This window comes from Mesoplodon mirus (genome assembly GCF_964341445.2).
Source record: "Mesoplodon mirus genome assembly, chromosome: 2".
NCBI classification, from domain to species: domain Eukaryota; kingdom Metazoa; phylum Chordata; class Mammalia; order Artiodactyla; family Ziphiidae; genus Mesoplodon; species Mesoplodon mirus.
The window spans coordinates 142,840,489-142,855,161 of NC_138977.1; the positions used below are offsets into that span (position 1 = coordinate 142,840,489).

The 14,673-nt window shown below is 38.8% G+C and overlaps 1 protein-coding gene across 2 annotated transcripts in view; it reads right to left on the minus strand.

Annotated features, from left to right (window-relative positions):
• The window catches only part of BLTP1 (bridge-like lipid transfer protein family member 1), a 216,383-nt gene extending 202,157 nt beyond the window's left edge, over positions 1 to 14,226 (minus strand). For both annotated transcript variants that reach the window (XM_082606819.1, XM_082606818.1), the window contains exons 1-2: positions 14,015 to 14,226; positions 12,459 to 12,546 (exon numbers count right to left, since the gene is read on the minus strand). The gene's annotated coding sequence lies outside the window, so the exon portion shown is untranslated. The remainder of the gene's footprint in view (positions 1 to 12,458; positions 12,547 to 14,014) is intronic.
• Positions 14,227 to 14,673: the final 447 nt, after the last annotated feature.

The window sequence follows — 14,673 nt, forward strand, 5'->3', positions numbered from 1 at the left end:
AAAAATAAGTAAATAAACCAATTAATTAAAAAAAAGAGAGAAAGCAGATTGTTCCATCTCCTATTAAATAAACAAACAAACAAATAAATAAAGCCATAAGGTAAAGCAGAGTAAGGCAGGCACCTGCACATGGTGGAGAGAGGGACAGGAGTCTCAGTGGCCTAGAGTAGAATATAAGAGCCAAATAATACCTTTAAATACCCTAAATTAAATACCCATTTGTGCGGTGATGAGGCTAGTGGAAAAGTGGCAGTATTTCAGGGTACTGAAGCCATAGCAGGATGAGGAGGCAATACTTGCAGGGAATAGGTCAGGCACAGGGTGCTGGAGACTGAGTGGAAGGACGAGGGTCCAAGGCACGGGGAGAGGGGCAGGAGAAGCAGTCCAGCTCAAGGTGTCAGAGCCTGGGCGAGTGAGGTCATCCACACAGGCAGGCTGCCTGGTGCAGGGTGTCAGAACCCAAGTGGAAGGCATCAGACCCCAAAGAGATGGGTAGAGCTTCCATGCAGGAGGGCGATCTGGGGTACTGCATTGATGCAGGAGCGGGATATGAAGGGCGAACACCTGGGAGATAGCCCATGCAGGGGATGGGGGAGGGGATTAATCAAGTAAGTAAATATACCAAGAATAATGGGAGCCAAGTTTCTCACTGCTAGAGGATATATAAAGGAAGAAAATCAGAATTAACCCTGTGGTGCTGGATAAGAACTGGAGGTACGGTTTTCAATATAAACGGATATAGAAACAAATATAGCTGTAAATGTATATATGTATATTATGCATATGTTCATTAACAGGCCCTGAGAGCAGCAACACCCCAATATAAAGAGCAGAGAACTTTTCTTCTAAAAACAGTTTTCTATTAAGAGAGCTCCTTGAAGAAATGGCTGATTCCACAACTAGGGCAGGGAAAGTCAAGATGAGCCTTGTTTTCCAGAAAGGAAAGAAGTATTCAAAGAATGATGGGAACACGTCAAAAGGACATAAAAACCAGAGGCTCCCACTGGCAAAATCTGGGACAATTTAAGCAGTAAAATAAATAACAGTAATAAATTACAACCCATTTAATAAATACAAATCTATGAGTCCATACGAATATAAATAATTAAATTTTGATGAGCAACAGGATACTCATATCATCTCAAAATAACTGCTCCCCAAAATAATTATTAATGACAAAGGGAAAAAGAGGAACTCTGAAAAAGCTGGCAATTAATTAAGTGATCAAAGTAAATACCATCAATATAGGGACAAATCAAAATCGTGCACTTTTTAATAGAAGAAAACAGCCTCACTTCCTTGATATTCCTGCCAAAGATACATAGCCTGAATCTAATCTATCTTGCCTCTCTCTTCTGAATCATAATGACCAATAGAGATTGTTTTAGTCATCTTTGTATCCAAAATACCAGTGACAATGCCTTGAACACAGCCACTGTTTTCAAGTATCATATCATTTTAAATGGCATTTTTATCTATTACATAAGAAGGTAACACTGATCTACGTGTTTTAAGACATGTTCTCGCAATATTTTCATGATTCACCTATATTCTTCTCTTCATTCTTCCTGAAATCCATGGTACTCATTTCAAAACTGCTGTCCACATTAGAAAAGAAATTGTGGCAATTAATATTTTAGTGGCATACAAAGAAAAGCATGAAAATGTGAAACAGTTTAATCAAACACAACAACAACCAGAGATTTATCAAAGTCCCTAATTTAATACCACCACTACTACCAACATTCTTAGAAATAGCTTTCCAAAAAAGATTACTTTTCAAAATGAATTATCTGTAAAATACTTTCAAATACTACATTCAACCTATTTTCTCTTCCACTAGCATGAAGGAATAAAACTATCTAACATCTAATACTTGTATCATCAGACTTTTAAAGATAAAACTCCAAATCTTGATTGGTCCTACAAGAATAGAGGTCATCCTACAAGTCAATACAAAAAATACAAATAATCTGATAGAAAAATGAGAAAATATATAAACAGGCAATTCACAGAGAAAGATAATCAATAACACTAGCAATCGGGGATAGTCACAATTTATCACCCACTATAAGCAAAAATTAGATAGACTGAAAACAACTATATTGGCAAAAGTATGGGGAAATGGGCACTTATACAGTTGATGGGAGTAAACTGCCTTTGAGAAGACCAATTTATCAGATACTATAAAAATGTACATGCCTTGACTTGAACATTTCAGTTCTAAGGCTCTATTTATTTCTCAGAAATACTTAGACACAAAGATGTTTTTTCAAGGACAGTCACTGCAACATTATATATCATACTGAGAAAACAGAAAAAATGTCAATTAACAGGAAAATAGTTAAATAAATTATGGTACACTCTTACCATATAAATACTATTACCATGTGAAATAATATGCAGCCTTTTTAAAAGAATAAAATAGCTCTATAGGGGATAATACAGGGAAATGTCCAGGATACATGTAATGTTAGCAGGAGAAAAGCAAGTTGAGCAAAAAGATGTATAGTATTCCACTTACATTTTTTAAAAAGACTATCCATTATGTGTATTACATATATACACCATATAGATACACCACATATGCATGTACATATATAGTGTGTGTATATGTATATACTTTTATTAATCTGCAAAAACATTAGCTAAGCCATTACCTCCGAGAGCAGTGGGAGGAGATTTGGGGAAAGGAAAAGAATCAGTAAAGCAGAACTTTCACTTTTACTCTTGATAACTAAGTATTATTTAAATGTTTTACAATTGGCTTGTAATTCTTCTACAATTTAAAAAGAAAAAAGGGAGGGTGGTGGCTGGAAGACAGGACATGACAGGCGAGAAAGGGGCTTTTTTTGCCCAAGCACACACCCCTTGGCCTTTCCTTATAACTATGGCCAAGGAATAGGTGTTTCCCAACCCAAAAATATCAACTTGATCCTCTGTCATTCTACCATCATGTCTTTCCTTCTACGGTTCTTAAATCTTTGCCTTTTCTAAAAATTAAAATGCAAATACCAAGCAATATGAAACTCAAAGCCTTCCTCAAAACATCAGAAAGATCAGTTAACACCTTAGCAAGAATTATTTGATTTGATAGCCTTGAGTGTAAGAATGGAAGCTGAACAGCTGTACTGTTCTAGAGAGGGGCAAGCTAAAAACAAGGAAGGAAATAAAGAACACTAACAGGAAAGACACTGGAGGAAGGGAGAAAGAGGAAGCAGTTACCAAGGGAAAACAGAAGAGTCAAAAGGTCCTGCTTCAGGCTGTATTGTTCCAAAAGCAGACCATTATGTGGACTGAGAGCATGGACTCTGTACTAGACCACCTGGGTTCAAAAACCAGTTCTGACATTATAGCTATGTGATCATGGGCAAGTTACCTAACCACTCTGTGCTCTATTTCTTCATCTGTTAAATGAGGACACTAACAGTACCTGCCTCACAGAGTTGTACAGTGAGAATTGATGAGTTCAGATATGTAAAGCATTTAGAACAATGCGTAGCACATAGCAGATAATACATTGTGTAAATGCCTGATACTGGCAACAAATGCCATTGGTGTCTTGCCCATAAACTGTTGACATTCCCCTCTACACCAGAAGATTATTCATTCTGAACACCTGTAACATCCTACTGTAGGCTGCTTTCTGGCTGCAGGAACATGCTCAGTTTGTACTCAGGGAAAGCCAGAAATGCCAGAGTTAATGTCAATGATGGCTAGGAAGTTGGTGGGTAAACACCTTCAGCTTCCCTGCTCTTGGCTTGGGATAACTCTGAGGAATATTTTATTTAGTCTCTGTGAGTTCCCCAGTGGTAGTGAGCTCCAGATGGCCACAGTGGTAAATGTATCTTAGCATTTATCACACTGTATTGTAATTATCAGTTTAGAAGTCTGTCTCCCCACCTAGACAGCTAACCGCTCTTTAAGGATATGCTTGCCCTATTCATTGAGTGTGCAATATCCAACAAAGTTCCTGGTATGCAGTAGTCTCTCAATAAATACTTGTTTCATAACAGAATGAAATAAATGCATCATTATAAAAAGTACGTAATTATGAGCTATTGCCAAAGGTAAGCAAGTATTTCCACTGTACTCAAGGCCAAGAGAGTCCTAAATGATCTTTTTCACACTCAAGAAAATTTGGTTTTCATTCACTTGAGTTTAAGGAAAGGATATCAAAATATCCTTTTGATAACCCAATTCCAAATATAACAAAAATGAAGGAAAAAAATTAATCATACTCAAATCCCTCATGCAATAATAAAGTCACAATTATTTGTATAAAAGGCATTCACATACCTTCAGACCATTATATTAAAGTTTTTCGAATTTAATCACAGTTCCTTTTCCATAAAGGAAACTACGTGGGGTTTTTTTGTTTCTTTGTTTTTTTAATTTTTTTTTTGAAGTATAGTTGATTGTGCCAATCAACTATAGTTTGGCACGAGATTGTTGTGCCCATCTCTGCAAAGTGACTCAGTTATACACACATTGACATTCTTTTCTTCTATATTCTTTTCCATTATGGTTTATCACAGGATATTCAATACAGTTCCCTGTGCTACATGGGTTTTAAGAGTTGGAAAATATATCGACTTCATAGCTCTCCTTTCAGCTTCATCAACATTAGCATTCTCTTCAACATCAAGCTTGAATACCTATTAGCACATAGCAGCATTCTGTATACTAGAAATTCTGTGAAGTATGCACTTTGTACACACTTTTGCATTGCTTGCCCATAAACCAAACTTGACTGATTTTACATTAACTGTTATAGAATATACACTTACTTGAAAACTTTTCAGGTATGGTTTGGTTTCTGTAAATATGTAAGAAATTACCTTGAGATACCTTTGTAGAGGTCCCAATTTCAAAGTCATTTATATCCTCCTTAATTAAGAAGTCAGGTAATTGACCCAAAGAGCTCAGTAAATACCAACACAAAGGAACTGCCAAAACAGACTGCTTAAGTTTCCTATGGCATAATGACAACCCAAAACAAAAGTAAAACACAAATCAGATGGCAACATTTTTATACAAAATGAAGTTTCAAGAGTGTTTAATTCATTTGAACTGTTTCTACAATGGCTCAAGTAGTCTGAGCACTCAGCAATCTAAAGGCAGCGGGCCTGAAACAAATGACTTTGCGATGCTCCTTCCAATTCTAGGACGCTACACAAATAAAATAATACAAAACAGAAAAGTACCTGCAATTGAACATCTCAAGCAAAAGAAATATGTAAACATTTACATTTAAGATAGTATTGGAATGCATATAAAGGTTGGTATTACCAACTGAGCATATAGTGATATGAAGAGCCCTCTATGCCTAAAAAAATTTGCCCATCAGGATACAAGGCCTAAAATCCCACCATCCATTTCTTCAAATAGAGTACCAACCAATATTCTCTCTTAAAATGCAAAGATATCTTTAGAGTATCTCAATAATAGCTACCATTAATTATTACCATGTGTTATTAGTATAAATTAATTCAATAGATTACTTTTCTCATTAACAAGCAAGATCCAGGAATATCACAGAAGGCCTGAGATTCCTGAAAATGGGAAAAACCTTAAAAAGAAGATGGTAGGCAAAAAAAGCAAATTTAGTTTCCTTAAGAAATGTGGTCAGGGTTGGCAGCTTTGTGTACATAAAGCAAAATTATATAATGTCCTATTCTGTTCATTTAAACAAACAAAATAGACAATTATCCTCTTAGATCAAACAGATTGGGAATAATCCTCTCTACCTAGAAAGAGTCATTCCAGGACCCTTTCAGCCCCAAGATTCTACATGCAACAAGCACAATTTGACCTATTAACTATTAACTACCTCTAAAGACCAACAGAATTAAGTGGTAAAGTAACAGTCAGAAATAACAGAAATCGAACAGAATAGGCTTTAAAGCAGATTTGCAATGTAAAGCTTCCTCTTTCTATCCCTTCTAGCCCTTCCTTAGCTGTGAGATAACTGAAGCAAGTTACTTAATCTCTTTGAGCCTGTTTCCAAGTTGTAAAATGGCCATCTCTTCCTTGAAGAGCAAACATAAAACTCAGAGCAAAGTGTTTGACAAGAAACACATTATAACAGTGGTAGCTAAGCTATCATTAATGTTCTTTTTTAAAAGAAAACCAGTTCAACACAAGGTGAAAGTTAAAAAAACATAAGATGCACACCAGTAAACAATGACTAATGTATTGTTAGTAAAAGATAAAAATATAAAAGAGAAATATATATATTTAATTAAACAACAGAAATTTACAGGGCCTCCCTGGTGGCGCAGTGGTTGAGAGTCCGCCTGCCGATGCAGGGGATACGGGTTCGTGCCCCGGTCTGGGAGGATCCCATATGCCGCGGAGCGGCTGGGCCCGTGAGCCATGGCCGCTGGGCCTGCGCGTCCGGAGCCTGTGCTCCGCAACGGGAGAGGCCACAACAGTGAGAGGCCCGCATACCGCAAAAAGAAAAAAAAAAAAAAAAATGTATTAAATGCACCAAACTTTTGGATTGCATGGGCCATGAGTCTAGGGAGCACTAAAAAAAAAAAAAAAAAAAAATTATGAATAACATAGCTCTAAAAATACTATTGAGATTCTTAAAAGCAGATCAAATACCAAAGTTCAATGATCACCAGGCAATTATTGCTGAACTATTGATATTATTCAGATATGATGACCAACGATTCAAACAGTATAAACCAACAAACTAAACAAATGTAGAGTACCTTTTAATATCATAATCTGTGCTACAAAAATGGTTCTTCATGTCACATATGGAAGAGTTTTTAACATCTAAGAAGTCATATCATCCAATAAAAATATTGCACTTTAGCAAACCTCACTGCTATAGCCAGAAATTTATGCTGGTTCACCTAAATATTCATAGAAAGCACAAAAAACAAAACAAAACTCTTAAAAAGCTGCAGAAAGCATATCTACTAATAATGGGGTAAAAAGAGCTAACTTCAACTTCTTCAAATCTAGAAGAAACCATGATTTATAAATATTACCCACCTCCATACAGCACACCAGAAGTAATTACTACCTTCAGTGTATTCTTCAATATGGCCAGCGATACAAAGACATCAACAGAAAGTGCCATGAGTGAAAAGTTTAACCCTTCCACTTCTGCATCTCATAAATTGATTAGCTGTGGGGTTTTGTTTTCACTTTTTGTACTGGCTGGTGAACACAACCTACAAGTTTCTTTTAATTCTTTTAATCTAGAATTCTATATATCCCTTCCATATTGATACACCAGAAGGCATAAAACTTTAAAAAAACTAGCATCAGCAAAGTAAAATTCTAAAGAAGGTTTCTTGTAATAAAACCAGTATTTCCATTTTCTTATTTGGCTCTTAATCTTGTTATCTTCTGCCTTAAGTCACATCAGAAAACCCCACCTAATATATATTCAAACTATTCATCCAATAAAGTAGGGTCTTTGGATATGGGGGAGAGGAAGAAACTGGTCATGTGTGCTTACCAACAATCTCATCATACCAAGTTCAAGGAAATTATTTTTTATTAGCATGTTGCTATGCAGAGAGCCCAAAAGATCCATTTAATAGCCAATTCCTATGAACTGAGAACACTGCTGTAATTGAAATTGAACTTCTATGTACCTACTACAACAAAAAAGGCTGCTTCAGGAAAAAATGCAGATGTGACCTTATACAATACTACTGGTGATATCTGACACAGTATTTTAAATGGATATGGAGCTGGATAGAAACACACTTTCCATATACATCAAAAGTGACAAAGTCCACTAAAGTTTAGACTGTAAACATTTTGGACAATGTTATATTACTCCTTGAAAGGTTCATGCCATGGTATTAACTCACCATTATAATGATAAAATATAGCTACCATAAAATGGCTAACATTTATTCACTGCTTGCTATGTGCCAGGCACTTTTCTAAACACTTTACATGTAGTTACTGATCTAATTGTCAGAAATAACTACCTACTTACAATTCCCCATTTTACAGATGAGGAAGTTGTGGCAGTGAGAAGCTAAGCACAAATACGGCTAAGACATGGCTGACCTGGGATTTGAAACTAGACAGTCTGGCTTTAGAGTCTGTGTTATACTGCCTCTCGTATCATATATGTTCACAGAAATCAGCCTGTACTTGTCTTTTAGTCCTCAATTTCTTTGCTGCAAAAAATTAGTTCCTTCCTTCTACCTCTAAATTCTAGTTTAGGAGCTAATATTGAATGTTACCAAAATCCACATTTTGGTATAAAAAATTCATATTTTGCCCACTATGGCATTTTTTTCTCCTAAAAGTATCCTCTATTAAATCAAAGGTCAGCAATCACTTTTTTAAATTAACTACAAAAGGTAACACATCAAGTTATTGAGCCTAATTCGCGGCAATGGAGACCAAATGGTAAAGTGAGCTAAATGTGACTGAACCACCTCCCCACGTTTCTGTACTTCTCTCTCACCTGGATATAAAGGCTGAATCTACATATTTTTAAAGAGCTTATTTGCTGCCCTGAAGAAACTGACAATTGATAGAATTGTGGTAGTTTAAAAATATGTCCAAAAAGTATTTGATATTCCTCCCTTCAAGAGGTGGAGCTTAATTCATTCCCCTCCCAAGTGTGGGCTGGACTTAGTGATTCAGTTCTAAAAGAACAAAGCAATGGTTTGTGACTGAGTCAAAAACGGCATCACAGCCTTTCTCTCTCCCTCTCTCTCCCTCTCTCCCTCTCTCTGTCTCTCTCTGTTTCTCTGTCTCTCTCCCTGTTTCTCTGTCTCTCTCTCTCTCTGTTTCTCTGTCTCTCTCTGTCTCTCTCTCTGTTTCTCTGTCTCTCTCTCTGTTTCTCTGTCTCTCTCTCTCTCTGTTTCTCTGTCTCTCTCTCTCTCGGATCATCTGCTCCAGGGGAAGACAGCTGCCTTGTTAGGACACTTCAGAAGCCCTAGAGAAGTTCATGTGGTGAGGATTTCAGGCCTCCGGCCGACACACATGTGAATGAACTATCATGGAGGCAAATCTTCCAGCCCCAGCTGAGCACTCAGTGGATTGAAGTCCCAGCCAATCAACTACAACCTCATGAGACCTGAAACCAGATGCAACCAGTTCAGTCACTCCCAAATTCCCAACCCACAGACACTCTGAGATAATAAATATTTGAAGCCACTAACTTTTGGGATAATTTCTTACTCTGCAATAGATAACTAATACAAAGTATGAGAAAGGTAATTTTGTGAGATATCTGCAAGCTATCTCTACCCTGATGGTTCATACCTGCCATCTTAAGCTAAACCACCCTCACTCCACTCCTCCTCACCAAATGATCAGGAGTCAGCAATACCACACCAAGAAGGCTACCAATCACATGAGTGAATCATATACTCCTTCCACCCTAAGTGGGAGTCTCCTGCAAGGACTCTGTGGAGCAACCTCTACCCTGCCTCCTATAAATTTATCTGTATCCATAATCATCACCACCTCCTTTCCTCCTGTCTCGGGAGAGGTCTATCTGAAGCACCCTTGACTCGCATCTTTGTATTCTATCCCTTCCAACTTGGTTAATGACCTTGCTCCACCAATTCTTCTCTCTCACTCTTCTCTCGTCAAATTCTCTTTTTGATGGCTTCTTATCCTCAGCAAATAAAGACTGTAAATGTATTCATATCATTCGTACCTTTAAAAAACAAAAACCCTCTCTCAAACTCATCTATCTATCTATCTATCTCAAACTATCTCTAACTATCCCCCATTTAAAACCAAACTTTCTGAAAGACCAAGTGACATTAGTTATTTCAATTTCTTATCTCTTAGCCAGTGTGAACTGGATCCACCTATATAATTGCTCTTGCTGAAGTCAATGACTTAACTGACATGTCCAATGGATATTTTTGTTATCCTCATTTTATGTGATGTCTCAAAGATGCCTAATACTCATTCCTTTTCTCCAAACTCAGCTCTTCCACTTACTTGTGACTCTGCTGATCTTCTCCCACTTCCCTGCCTGCTACTTCATCTCTTTTGAGGTATGTTTTCCTTCCACCTTACCCTTAAATATTAGTGTTCCCCATCCTCATTTCTCTTCTTTTACCCTATGTTTTTCTCCCTGACTGATCTCATCCATTCCCATTGCTTTTCACTATCATCTATAAACTGTGACTTCAAATTTATATCTCAAGCTGAGTCTTCTTCTTAACTCAGATCTGTATATACAACTGCCTAATGACATTTCTTGGAAGTCACAGATGCCTCAAATATAAGAGCCTCAACTGAACTCATCTCCTCCAACCATGTTCCTCAGTCTATTTCTCTTCCTATATATTCCCTCAGTAAATGGCCCGGAATCTACTCAGTTTCCCAAGCCAGGTGTCAGATAATTCATTTATTCTGAAAATATTTATTAAACATTAATTATAAAATTGAAAATGATAATGGCTAGAAATCACCCTGACTCCACTTTCCCTCAAGCCCACTAAATCTTATCCATTCTATCTCCTTTATATCTATCTAATCCATCTCCATCCCTTAAATCCCATTTACACTACTGTGCTTCTAATTCTCATTTGCCACGTGGATTACTACAATAGCCTCTAATTGACTGCCATGCTTCCAAGCTCATCTCTCTCCAATTCATCATCCAGATTGTTGCATCTGACCATGTCCCTTCTATTTGTCATATATAAGTTCCCTGAAATTTTCTCAAATTAAAGAGTTAATTTTCTTAATCTCCCATGAACTTTTGAAATTCTATCACTACCTTTTTTAAATTTATTTTTTGAGGTAACTGGTTTATAACATTATATGTTTCATGGGTACATTATATTCATACTTCTGTATAAACTACAATGTGCTCACCAACAAAAATTTAGTTTCTATCCATTACCATACAGTGGATCCCCTTTTCCCATTTCGCCCTACCCGCCCATCCCTTTCCCTCTAGTAATCACTACTCTGTTCTCAGTAACTGTGTTTTTGTTTGGTTTGTTCATTTATTTTGTTTGTTTTTTATATTCCACATATGAGTGAAATCATGTTATTTGTCCTTCTCCATCTTATTTCAGTTAGCATAATACCCTCGAGATCCATCCATGTCATCACGAATGGCAAAGTTACATCTTTTTTTATGGCTGAATAGTATTCCATATATACATACATATATATATATATATATATATATATATATATATATATATATCTCACATTATTTACAATAGCCAAGATATGGAAACAACCCAAGTCCCCATCAACAGATGAATGGATAAAGAACATGTGGTCTACTACTATCTCTAACATGGAAAAGAGTACACTAAAGTGAAGTCTGTAAGAATCCTAGTTTCTCACTGTACCTTAAAGTAGCTCTAGTAGAGTGCCTTCCTTTATTAACTAAAATAATATGAAAGAATTATTATAGATACAAACACTTACTGTATGAGTAGTGCTGTTTTCCTAGTCTTTTACATAAATCAAAAACATCCTTGCATATAAAACTTTTTTAAAAGATATGGGTTTAGGGACTTCCCTGGTGGCACAGTCATTGAGAATCTGCCTGCCAATGCAGGGGACACGGGTTCGATCCCTGGTCCAGGAAGATCCCACATGTCGCGGAGCAACTAAGCCCGTGTGCCACAACTACTGAGCCTGTGCTCTAGAGCCCACATGCCACAACTACTGAAGCCCATGCACCTAGGGCCTGTGTGCTCTATAACAAGAGAAGCCACTGCAATGAGAAGCCCACGCCCTGCAGTGAAGAGTAGCTCCCGCCCGCTGCAACTAGAGAAAGCCCAGGAGCAGCAACGAAGACCCAATGCAGCCAAAAATAAATAGATAGACAGATAGATAAATAAATAAATAAATAAATAAATAAAAGATATGGGTTCACAAAAATCTTACCTTCTAGAAAAAAGTTCACTACTCTAGTACTCTCCAGGGCCATGGTGACCACTACTCTTAACAGAAGCCTGAAAAAATGCCTGAGGTACGGTACTCAATAAATATTTATGAAATTAATTAAGATTTTCTCAATCATGTTTAACCATGTCTTCTACTATTCTCCATTGAACTCATAGTGAAAAATACAGTTAAGTTCAAACAAACACAGTATTCTATAAAGAACAAACCAAACGTCAACTAATTTTCTTCCTTTCTTTTTAAAACCCTTTATAATATGGGCAGATTAATGAGGAAGCAAAAGAGAGAAAAGAAAGTTGACACTTGATAGAGAATCAAGCCAACAATTCCCCTTGCTTTCTCCTGCCAATACACAAGCTAAGCACATGACTCAACTGTCAGTCACATAGCAATAGTTCAAAAGTCAGGTAAAATGAATGGCAGGTCACGTTATACACTACTGTCACCCCATACACTACTGTCACCCCACCCCCATTCTTAGACCATTCGATCAGGTTAAATTACAATTGAAGCAGAAAGTCAGATTTCCTCTATCTGAGCTTTAACTGAAAACCCGAAATATTTACCAAGTTTTTTTTCCAGGGTCTGTAATGTTCTGTTTTTCCTTTTCTTGATCTTCAGAAGGCCTGTCTGCAGTGTTTCATCTTAACACACCTGAAAAGATCACCCATTTTAACCAATTATACAAGATATTCTGGCTTTATCAGCAGTTTCACCATTTCAGATTAAATGATTTGATTACATATGCAACTGTGTGCATGCACACACAAGAAGTCTTTAGTGTTCATCCAATATTACATTTCCTTCTTTAAAGTTTCTGAACAAGAAATACTCCTAAAACGAGAAGACCACAATTTCCAAACTACAGTCTTCCAAAGGTTTCAAAACCACTGTACTTATGGAAAGGGCATGATTTTGGTAATCAGAGGGTTCTAGAGGTCAAATCCTACCTTTAAAACATACTCCTTGAAAAAGCTGTTCTCTCAAACTGTTGGGTCCTTGCTGGCAAGAATGGTGCCTCAGTTTCCTTCCTATTCCCACCTGGCACACTTTTTATCAAATGAAAATCACCTTGCAAATCCTCACGATGCTTGGGAGTGGTAAAGCATACTGATTAAGGGACTCCAAACTGGAGTACAATGACCTGATCTAAATCACAACTCTGACTTTCGACAAGTTGTTTTTTAGGGCTGTGGGATTTAGTTCTCTCATCTGTAAAATAAGAGTAGTAACAGACTTTACCTGATAGGATTGTTATGATGATTAAATAAGATAATATATGCACATAAATCATGTACCACTCAATACTCATTAAGATAAATGGTCTGGTTAATTCATCTATTTTTATACTTTATGTATCTAGTGAACTTAAAATAAATCAGCTTCATTGCCATGCACAGAGTTGAAAGCAGCAACATGAAACCAGTTGAAACTTAGACGCTTGAACAGTCATGGAAAACAATGATTTCCTTACAGAGGAAATTTACAAGAACTCTTTCCCTTTAACAAGCGTCCCTAACTTGCATTTGTCAAAGCTAAGGCCAAGAGGAGCGGGAGGGGGACAATTCTGCAGAGGGAAAATCAACTTCCCTTCACCCTCCTTTGGTCAAAAGATGTTTCCGCTGAAACGTACTCTTCCATAGTGTAGCCCCAGCAAGCACCCATCAGAATACAAACACACCACGCCTGGGGAGTAAACAGGGTTTCTAAGGCTCCACCGCCCTTGGTCCAAAATCGACTCTGCGTTAACCAGGATGGGGTCTCCTGCAGCCCGGTGCAGCTAACAAGGCTGAAGCCAGAGTCTGCAGGTGCACGGTCCTTCCCACACAGCCGCAGGTGGGCGTCGCCCGCCCGCCATACCACCACCCAGGGGCCAGTTTCTGCATTCGAGCCCCCAGTCACCCATCATGGCCCTTTCTGGCCTTCTCATGGACCTTCGACAGCCGGTGTACAAGTCCCCGTGCTGCAGATAAGGATGGCAAACGAATAAGAGATGAGTCGACGTCGCACCAGGCAGTCGCGACGAAGCCACACCTCCCTGATTCCGACCAGACTGAGGTCCAGAGATGCTGGGAAGAGTGCTGCCCACCCAAACCCTGCCCAGCCGGACCCATCCCCTCACCTGAGCGAGCGCCGGGGCGGCCCGGAATCGCTCTGGTCTCTCTCCGGGGATGCCGAGGGCCTTGGGCGGCGGCGGCGGCAGCTGCAGAGCCCAGCCGAACACGGCCTGCTGAGCGCTGCGCGGGTCCACACCCTCCAACCCCGCCACCCAGACCCGCCGCCCAAAGTCCGGCCCGGGGCCCCACCTCTGACACAGAGTGGGGCGGAGGAGGATGGGAGGGGTCCGAGTTGGGGCCGGGCAGCACTGCGGCTGCGTCAATTGGTAACGTCATACGTCACGGCGCCGGCGTCTCGAGGCACGCCACCCGAGCCCCGCCCAGGAATTGGGACGCCCCGCCCCTTCCCCCCTCCTGGGCGGGCTGGGGGCGGAACCTCGACCTTGAGGCGGAGGTTAGGCACGGATTTGAAAAATCATTTCGCTACCCAACCTAAGGGAATGGTAATGAATTACCTTCCTGCGGACAAGAGGCAGATGAGCACAGGTGGGGACAGATCGCTAACCAAAAGGAGACCGGTGCTCTGATTTGAAGAGAATCCGCTCTGAATAGAGAGCAAAACTTTTATGACCGTATCAATAAAGGGAGCTTCATTGTGTGAAATGCTGCCACAGCGAATCTATTAGAACTAAGTCTCTTATTGTTATACTACTAAAAAGTGGTT